A 9,696-nucleotide genomic window follows, 5' to 3' on the forward strand; every position below is an offset into this window, starting at 1 on the left:
ATCAGGGATGCGAACGTTACCCATATTCCCCTCTAGTATAAGTAGTTCTATTAGTAGAAATTAAACCCAAGAAATTTATGTGACAACTCAAAATGCACTTTACTGGGCCTACTACTAGTAGTTTTATAGCGCATGCAAGCCGGCCCATGGACTTTCTCTCAATCAAGCCCATGCATGCAGGCGGTCCACGAGATTCCTGCTTTACCCTGTCATCTCGGACTTGTTTTCGTCGGCCGCGTCAGCCTGCGCGAGTTGTTTCGGTTCTTCTCGCGCGGGCGCATGCACCGCACCTGTCATCTCTAGCTGCTAGCCTGCTAGTGTGGGGGCAAGGTGAACTGTTGAAGGAAAGCAAATCACGCGTTCTCCCTCCACGCAATCAATCGCGTGCCAGCAGGTCAACAAGGTTTGCATCATCGTCCGATATATTCTTAATCTCCTCGATGGACCGGACCGACCGATAGCATGTCGCCGTCACAAGTTGCCGATCGATTTGCATGCCCATCGCCAGGTCATCAGTGAGTGAGTGACAATTCAGTGTGCTCCAGTAGCTACTCCCTCCGTCTGTCAAAGAATGCAATTCTCATTTTTCGATAAGACAATGCAACAATTTGAACTTTAACTAAAATTATATGATAACATTCATGATATAAAAAGGTATCATTAGATTAGTTATAGAATATAATTTTATAATAAATTTATTTGGAGATGTAAATGCTAATATTATATACTATAAATTTGAACTCGTTTAGTCGGTACGGATACAATAATTATATTTTCCTGTGGATGGAGGAGATTCGGTACCATCGTTATATATGTGAAGAAAACCGTCAGCGTCATTGCAGAAACGCATGCGATGCACTAACACTAGCCACTAGCCCACTAGCCTGGCCCGGGGGGAGAGAAAAAAAAAGTGAGCTTGACACGTTGAAAAACGCATTTAGACAACCTAGTAGCAAGTAAACTGGACCTTAGGTCGTGGATCGTGATCTCGTATCATCATAGTTACGTGTTTGGGCTGCCTCTCCGGTCATAGATCCTTTTTGCGTGGTGTCCCTGATTTGTACGTGCGCACATATTACTAGGCTACCAGCTATATATAGCGACATAGCAGCCATTAGTGGTCAATTAGTTGATGATTTTTTTTTTAAGTTAGGGGCAAGAGCGTTGCCAAGATCATACAAGAAGGAGAAGAAAGCGATTTCTCACAATAGTTGTGATTGCCTAAATGATTGAAAAACTCAAACTCTTAAGAAAGAGATACATAAAAGATTAACTGGTCGGTCAGCCCTCGCACGCCTGTCGCCAAGCCTCTATTTCTTCTTTGATGAGGGTGTCTTTGTTTTTCCCCTTCTTTCGACTATGCTGATACGTACGGCGGCCCAATTATTTTTGAGAAGCCTTCAGAAGACAATGTAGGCATGCAGTGCGGCCTGACGAATTTGATAGACTTTCTTCCTTGGGCTCCATCAATGATCCATCTCCACCACACCGTTGTTCTGCTAGCTGTTGATAACTTCCATCGTCCTCTGCCAGCGGCCGCCCAAATCTCTCGCCCCTGTTTACTGTAGGTACTGTGACGCACGTACGAACGTGTACTGCCGAGAACGTAAGCTACTCCTCTACTCCCTCCGTTTACAATTGTAAATCATTCCAACTTGCTTAGAGAGTTAATTATTTTTTTATTTGACCAAAATTTAGAAAAATTACAAAAACTATATATAGCACCAAATACATATACTATAAAAGTATTTAATAAAAATCAAATTCTACATATTTGGTAGCATAAATGTTAGTACTTTATTATATAGGGAAGATGTACGTGCCACAGGTATATATTTAATTTTTCTTCCATCAAGCAATGATGTTATTTATTTTTTTTCAAAAATAATACACATCTTTGTTTTCCTTCCATAAAACAATCATGTCAATTAACATCCTTCCAAAATCAACGCAACAATGCCATTTATTTTTCTTCTAAAAATAATACACGTCTTTTTTTCCCTTCCATAAATAATGATGTCAATTATTATCCTTCCAAAAGAAAAAATAATGTGAATTATGGGTTAACGTACGTGCAAAGTGTTGGGTTCTTCGCTTCTTTACAACCCAAGCAAAATGCATACACTAAGATGGCACTGAGCAAAACAGTTGAGTTTCGCCTTCATGTAAAACGTGTCGAGTACAGGTGGGTTAGGGGGTATTTATACACCCAACCTTTATTACATAATGACCTCAATACCCCTATCTGCCCAGAATATTCTACGAATAACCTTGTGGCTGTAGGTCATTTTACAAGTTGGAATGTACAAGTTGTCTACTCTATCCGATTCGTACTCGGGACGCTATCCCAAAGGTCCCCTGCAACCTTCGGATTACCTCCGGACCTTTGGAAGCCCTCTTGATTCTTCGGAGAGTCCCTGAGGCTTCGGGTCTTCGGAGTGACCTTCAACCTTCGAGGACCTTTGGTTTCATCCGAAGACCTTCGGCCGCATCACTTGACCTTTGGCCGGAAGGGTGACCTCCAGGTTCTGGAGACCTTCGGTACCTTCGGCTTCCGTCCTGCAGTCTAGGGCAACCTCCGGTATGCGCGGTGGTGATCCCCAACAGTAGCCCCTCGCGGGCGAGGGCCGACTCCGACGGGTCGAACCCTCGAAGCCTCTATCACCTGCAACCAAAAAACGTCTCCCTCCGTCGGAGGTTGGGACGAGCCGAAGGTAATTTTTGGTGTACGTGTCGATTTTTCGTTGGGTGACGTTTGGTATCCTTCTCGATTTTACCGTTGCTGTTACTGTTCACTTTCACCCCCCCTATATAAGGTGCGGGGGTGAGGCGTTGCTTTCACGCCTTCTGATCATAGCGAAGCTCTGCCGGATTTTTGAGCTTGCCACGTGGAGTGCTGTTATGGCTGGGCATTCGGGTTACCCGAAAATTTCGGGTTGGATTATTCGGGTTTTTGAAATTTCGGGTTTTGAAATATACAACCCGAAATTTGTTGAAAATAAACAAAACCCGACATTTCGGGTACCCGACATTTCGGGTTCGGGTTCGGGTTAACCCGTATTACCCGAATTCCTACTTGCTGTTGTTCTAATCTCGCAGCCAATGCTCGCGGCTGAAGAATGCCCATGACCATGAGAAATCCGAAGAGGATAAAAGGAGGAAGAAGTGTTATTGAATGAAAAAACAACTCCTCGTTCCTGAATTTATCTAATCTATCTAGTGCTAGTAAAGAAAGGAAGCTGAATTCAAAAAAAAAAAGTAAAGAAAGGGAGCTTAGATTAACTTGTGTAGTGTTCTGGCTGGCTACTCGGATTAGCTTGTGTGCTGTTCCTCCGTTGTTGGTGCCGTTCCGTCTTCCTGGTCAGCGGCCGGAGAAGCTCCATGCTCACCGCTGCACGCCTGCTCGCAGCAAGCCTGCACCAGCTCGCAGCGCCGCCGGACGCCAGATGCCGATAGGGAAGACGAGCTGCTGCAGGGTGCACCTTGATGAGGAAGCCGGGGCCAAGGCGATGCTGTTGCCGTCGCGCACTCTTGCTGTGTCGCTTTGGCATCCGCGGCCAGATGCGCCGCCGTCAAGGGGCGGCTCCTGCGTCCTGCCTGGTGGTGGACTGGTGGAGTGGTGGTGGTGCCGTGGGTGGGGTTAGGGTTAAAGCAGATAAAGGTGACTTGTGGGCTGGGCTGAAACATTTCGTACTTGGGCTGAATTGTTGCGTACTTGGACTGTTGGGCTGAATTTCGGGTTTTTTTAGAATTCGGGTACCGGGGTTCGAAACCCGATTTACCCGTAATAATTTCGGGTACCGTGGCTTACTACCCGAAGTTGTGTTCGGGCTTCTCAGGCTCGGGTTTTTCGGGTTCGGGTTCGGGTTTTTCGGGTTCGGTTTTCGGATTTCGGGTAATATGCCCAGCCATAAGTGCTGTAATTTGCCGGGAGCTTCAAGCGATTTGGTTTGGTGATCTGCAAGCCGGGAGATCTTCGCATTATTTGCACTGTCTGTAAGTTTTTTTTACTGGTATTGTTTGCTGCCGCAGGAATGGCCAGAGTTAAGATCACTGCTAAAGACATTACCGAAGGTGCTGCTTCGCCTGAAAAGGCGGAGCATCTTTCGGGAGGGGAAGAATCCTTGTCGGACGTGGACGCCGATCCTTCGGAGCTGATGAAGAAAGAGAAGCCTGCCCCGACTCTGAGGTTTGGACCTTCGGTCATGTCCACGGCTCTGATTGAGTCGTATGTTGAGAGGGGATATTTTCCGGCGGGTGTCTGCTGGTCGCCGCAGGGGGAGGATGAAAGCATCTAGACCCCTAATTCGAGTTTTGGTAATTAATGACAACGGTTTGTGGATTAACGATTTCAGTTGAGATAATGAGTATAGGTTGATCCACGGATGAAAGAGATTTGATTGTGAGCGTATGGAGTTTTGGAGATGATGAGCAAAACTCGGGCTCAAGGCAAAGGTATAAAATAGGGCTTTTGTATTTTACCGGTCACAAGGCGTTAGTGGATGAAAAGTGACCGGATTTGTTGGATAGATAGCCGTACTATCAAGAGGGGTTGTGTACTCATGCTTGACGGGTCTTTAATGCCATTTTGCTCAAAATGTCTAGTTGCATGCATGAGGGCTAACGGCGTTTTGAAAAGATTTGAAAAAGACTAAGTTTGAAAGCTGACTGAGTAACGGCGGACAGTCCGCGACCGTTCCAGAGAGCTTGTAGAGTCTCTGGTGGGCTCGCGGACGGTCCGGCCCAGGTGGGCGGACGGTCCGCCACTGTTTTTCAAATGTGTACCAGAAAGGGTGTCTGTCTGGTGTGAGCTTCAAAGTTGAACGGCGGACAGTCCGCCCATGGGGCGCGGACGGTCCGTCGGCTAATCTCAGGTTTGTACCAGAGAGGATGTTTCTCTGGTTTAGGCTCAAAAGTTAAACTGCGGACGGTCCGCTCCTGAGGCGCGGACGGTCCGCAGGCTAATCTCAAAATTGTTCCAGAGACGATTTTAGTCTCTGGTGGGTTGGAACTCTTAACTGCGGACGATCCGCCACTGGGGCGCGGACGGTCCGCCAGGGCTTAACGGCTAGTTCTGACATGCATTTATTGCACTCTGACTCACTGGTTTATAACGGCGGACAGTCCGGTTTTTGAAACGCGGACGGTCCGCGACTTCGCAGAAAAGAGTGCAACGGCTAGTTTTTTGAGGGGTGTCTATATATACCCAATGCCCGGCCATTGGGAGGATCTCTTGGCCATTTGGATAGCATTCTTGACACATTAGAGCTAAGGCATCCCTCTCTCACACACACTCGCTTAGAGATTGCATTTTTGAGAGTGTGAGAGCTTCCTAGTGCATTGCATCAAGGTTTTGAGCTTTGTGGCATTAGGGATACTTCAAGCAAGCGTCATCAACTTGTTACTCTTGGGAGTTGCCGCTCCCTAGACGGCTTGGAGAAGTGGATTTCGTGGAGCTCCTCCAAGGAGATTGTTGAGGAGCCCCGATTTCGGTTGTGAGAGGTTTTGTGCTCACCTCACCGGAGTGGTGAAGAGCAACTCTAGTGGAATCGAGGTGTGGAGCGGTTCCTTGATTCAAGCCAGCTCAAGATCAAGAGGTTCTTGATAGAGGAGCGGTTGATTCTTGGAATCCACCTCAACGTGGATTAGGGGTGACCGGCAAGTCATCGACACCACGGGATATATTCTTGTGTCAAGCTTGGTTACTTCTCTTGCTCACTTTTATTCTTGTCTTTACTTTGAGCAATTTACTTTACTAGAGCTTGATTTGTGTCTTGTCACCTTAGGTTGCAAACCCATCTAGAGATAGTAATAGCATGACATAGGGCTTTCCTTTGTTACTAATTAAATTTCTCTAGTGTTATTGGTTTTAGATTTTAAACCGCCTATTCACCCCCCCTCTAGTCGGTATTCTTGATCCTACAAGACTTGCTTCAATTGTGGTGAAGTAGGTCATATCATTGTAAATTGTCCAAACAAGAAAAAGGACAAGAAAAATGATGAAAAGAAGAAGAAGAAGTTCATCAAGAAGAAAAAGAATGGCCAAGCATATTTTGTTGAATGAGATTCCGATGCAAGCTCCGATGATGATGATGATGATGATGACAAGCTATCCAAGGGAGTTGCCGGGATCGCCATCAAAGAGGCTCCATCACTCTTCTCTACATCACATTGTCTTATGGCAAAGGGTGGTGCAAAGGTACAACAAGATGGTGAACTTGATGAACTTTCATATGATGATCTTGTTGAAATGCTTAATGATGCCGATGAATTCATGACAAAGGAAAAGGCTAAGTTGAGGGTCTTGAAGTTGAAGTTTACTTCTCTTCAAGATTCCTATGAGGAGCTAAAGACTTCTCATGAGAATCTCAAAGAAACTCATGAGAAGCTTGAGGAAGCTCATAATACCTTGCTTAGTCATGAAAGAAAAGCAACAGTGAGCATTGGTGTTAGTTGTGATTTAATTGATGATAAATCTTGTGGCCCTAGCTCTACTAGTTCTTTGTGCACCAAAATAGATAACTCATATTGCAATAAATCTCTCATTATGGAAAATGATTTGTTAAAGAAAGAGGTTACTTGCTTGACTAATGATTTGAGAAAATGCTATGATAGTAGAGCAAAATTTAATCATTGTTGGGCAAGCCAAAAGTTCACCTTGAACAAGCAAGGGTTTGGATATATTCCTAAGAAAGGGAAGAAGGCTTTTGTGCAAACCAAAACTACCTTTGTGAAGAGTAGTGGCAAGCCATATTGTGAAAAATGCAAGAAGGTTGGCCATGTTGAGAAGAATTGCACCAACAAGAAAGTCATATCCTTTGATTCAAGTTACATGCTTATGAAAAATTCAAATGGCAATATTAGTGCAAAATTTGTTGGGATACCTATAAATGGTGCTAAAAAGAATGCCATTTGGGTGCCAAAAGTCTTGGTCACTAATGTGGTCACTAACGCTCAAGGACCCAAGAAAGTTTGGGTACCTAAAAGAGTTACTTCCTCTTTGTAGGTGAATTACAAGTCCGGAGGAAGACATTGGGTGCTTGATAGTGGATGCACTCAACATATGACCGGAGATCAAATGATGTTTTCCTCTCTAGATGAGAATGTGGGTGGCTATAGTGACATCATCTTTGGTGACAATAGCCGGGGCAAAGTCAAAGGAGTTGGTACAATTCCTATCTCAAGCAATCATTCTCTTTCAAATGTATTGTTGGTTGATTCTCTCAAGTTTAATCTCTTAGCGGTCACTCAACTTTGTGATTTTGGATATAAGTGTAGTTTCACTAAAGATGATGTTGTAGTGACTAGCTTGGATGGAAAAGATCACATCTTTACGGGATTTAGACATGAGGATGTATATCTTGTGGATTTTGCTACTAAAGAGGCAAACTTGTCCACTTGCTTGTTCACTCAATCATCTTTGGGTTGGTTATGGCATAGAAGGCTTGGTCATGTTGGCATGAAGCAACTCAACCGACTTTTGAAGCATGATTTAGTAGTTGGCTTGAAGAATGTGAAGTTTGATAAAGATAAGCTTTGTAGTGCATGTCAAGCCGGAAAGCAAGTTGCAAATGCTCATCCCACTAAGAGTGTCATGTCAACCAAGAGACCATTGGAATTATTGCATATGGATTTATTTGGTCCTACAACATATAGAAGTATTGGTGGAAATTGCTATTGTCTTGTAGTAGTAGATGATTACTCAAGATATACATGGGTTTTCTTTCTTCATGACAAGGCCGATACATATGACACTTTCAAGAAATTCTTTACAAGGGCCGAAAATGAATTTGAGCTCAAGGTGAAGAAAGTGAGGAGTGACAATGGAAATGAGTTTAGAAACACAAGAGTTGAGGAATGGTGTGATGTGAAAGGAATCAAACATGAATTCTCAACCAAGTACACTCCGGAACAAAATGGTCTTGTTGAGAGGAAAAATAGAACCTTGATTGATATGGCAAGATCAATGTTCTCCGAGTACAATGTTTCGGATAGTTTTTGGGCCGAAGCAATCAACACGGCTTGTCATGCCTCAAATAGATTGTATTGCCATAGATTTCATAACAAGACCCCATATGAGTTGCTCATTGGAAGGAAGCCAAATATATCATATTTTAGAGTGTTTGGTTGCAAATGCTATATTCTCAAGAAGGGAACTCGGTTATCAAAGTTTCAAAGCAAATGTGATGAGGGTTTTCTTCTTGGATATTCATCTAATAGCAAGGCTTATCGGGTCTACAACAAAACTCATGGCATTGTTGAAGAAGCATATGATGTTGAGTTTGATGAAACCAATGGTTCTCATAATGAACAAGAAAATCTTGATGATGTGAGAAGTGATGGTTTGAGAAATGCAATGAAAAATATGTCAATTGGTGATGTTAGACCAAGAGATGAAGATGAAGATGAAGATGGTCCTTCTATCTCTATTAGAGTTAATCCTTCAACTTCTATCTCAAATGATCAAGCACAACAAATTGTACAAGATTCAAGTAATGATGATTCTCAAGTACAAGATCAAGTTGGTTCATCTAGTGCACCTTCTTCATCAACTCAAGAACCCATTGTTCCTCAAAGAATTCATCATGTTCTTGCAAAGGATCATCCGGTGGATCAAATCATGGGTGATATTAGTAAGGGTGTCCAAACTCGATCTCGCATTGCTTCATTTTGTGAACATTATTCTTTTGTATCTTTTGTTGAACCTAACCGTGTAGATGAAGCATTGAGAGATCCGGATTGGGTGAATGCTATGCATGAAGAATTAAATAATTTCACCCGGAATCAAGTTTGGGATTTAGTTGAGAGGCCCAAGAATTATAATGTTATTGGCACTAAATGGGTTTTTAGAAACAAACAAAATGAAGATGGAATGGTTGTGAGAAACAAGGCAAGATTGGTAGCTCAAGGCTTCACTCAAGTCGAAGGTTTGGATTTCGGTGAAACTTTTGCTCCCGTTGCTAGATTAGAAGCTATTAGAATTTTATTAGCTTATGTTTGCTCTCACAACATAAAACTTTTTCAAATGGATGTGAAAAGTGCTTTTTTGAATGGCAAGATTAGTGAACTTGTTTTTGTTGAGCAACCTCCCGGTTTTGAAGATCCCAAGAAGCCAAATCATATATACAAGCTCTCTAAAGCTCTTTATGGTCTTAAGCAAGCTCCACGAGCTTGGTATGAAAGATTGAGGGATTTTCTTATCTCTAAGGGCTTCAAAATTGGTAAGGTTGATACTACTTTGTTCACTAAAGATATTGGTAAAGATTTGTTTGTTTGTCAAATTTATGTCGATGACATTATCTTTGGTTCAACTAACCCAAGTTTTTGTGAGGAATTTGGTGAAATGATGTCTAGGGAATTTGAGATGTCCATGATTGGTGAATTGAGTTTCTTTCTTGGACTTCAAATCAAGCAACTCAAGGAAGGCACCTTTGTGTGTCAATCAAAATATGTGAAGGATATCTTGAAGAAATTTGGTATGGAAGATGCAAAACCAATCAAGACTCCTATGGCCACAAATGGGCATCTCGACCTAGATGAGGGAGGTAACCCGGTTGACCAAAAGCTTTATCGTTCTATGATTGGTAGTTTGCTTTATTTGACCGCATCTAGGCCCGACATCATGTTTAGTGTTTGCATGTGTGCACGATTTCAAGCCGCACCTAGAGAATGTCATTTGACCGCCGTCAAAAGGAT

The sequence above is a fragment of the Panicum virgatum genome, chromosome 3N, assembly GCF_016808335.1.
Source record: "Panicum virgatum strain AP13 chromosome 3N, P.virgatum_v5, whole genome shotgun sequence".
In the NCBI taxonomy this organism is placed as follows: domain Eukaryota; kingdom Viridiplantae; phylum Streptophyta; class Magnoliopsida; order Poales; family Poaceae; genus Panicum; species Panicum virgatum.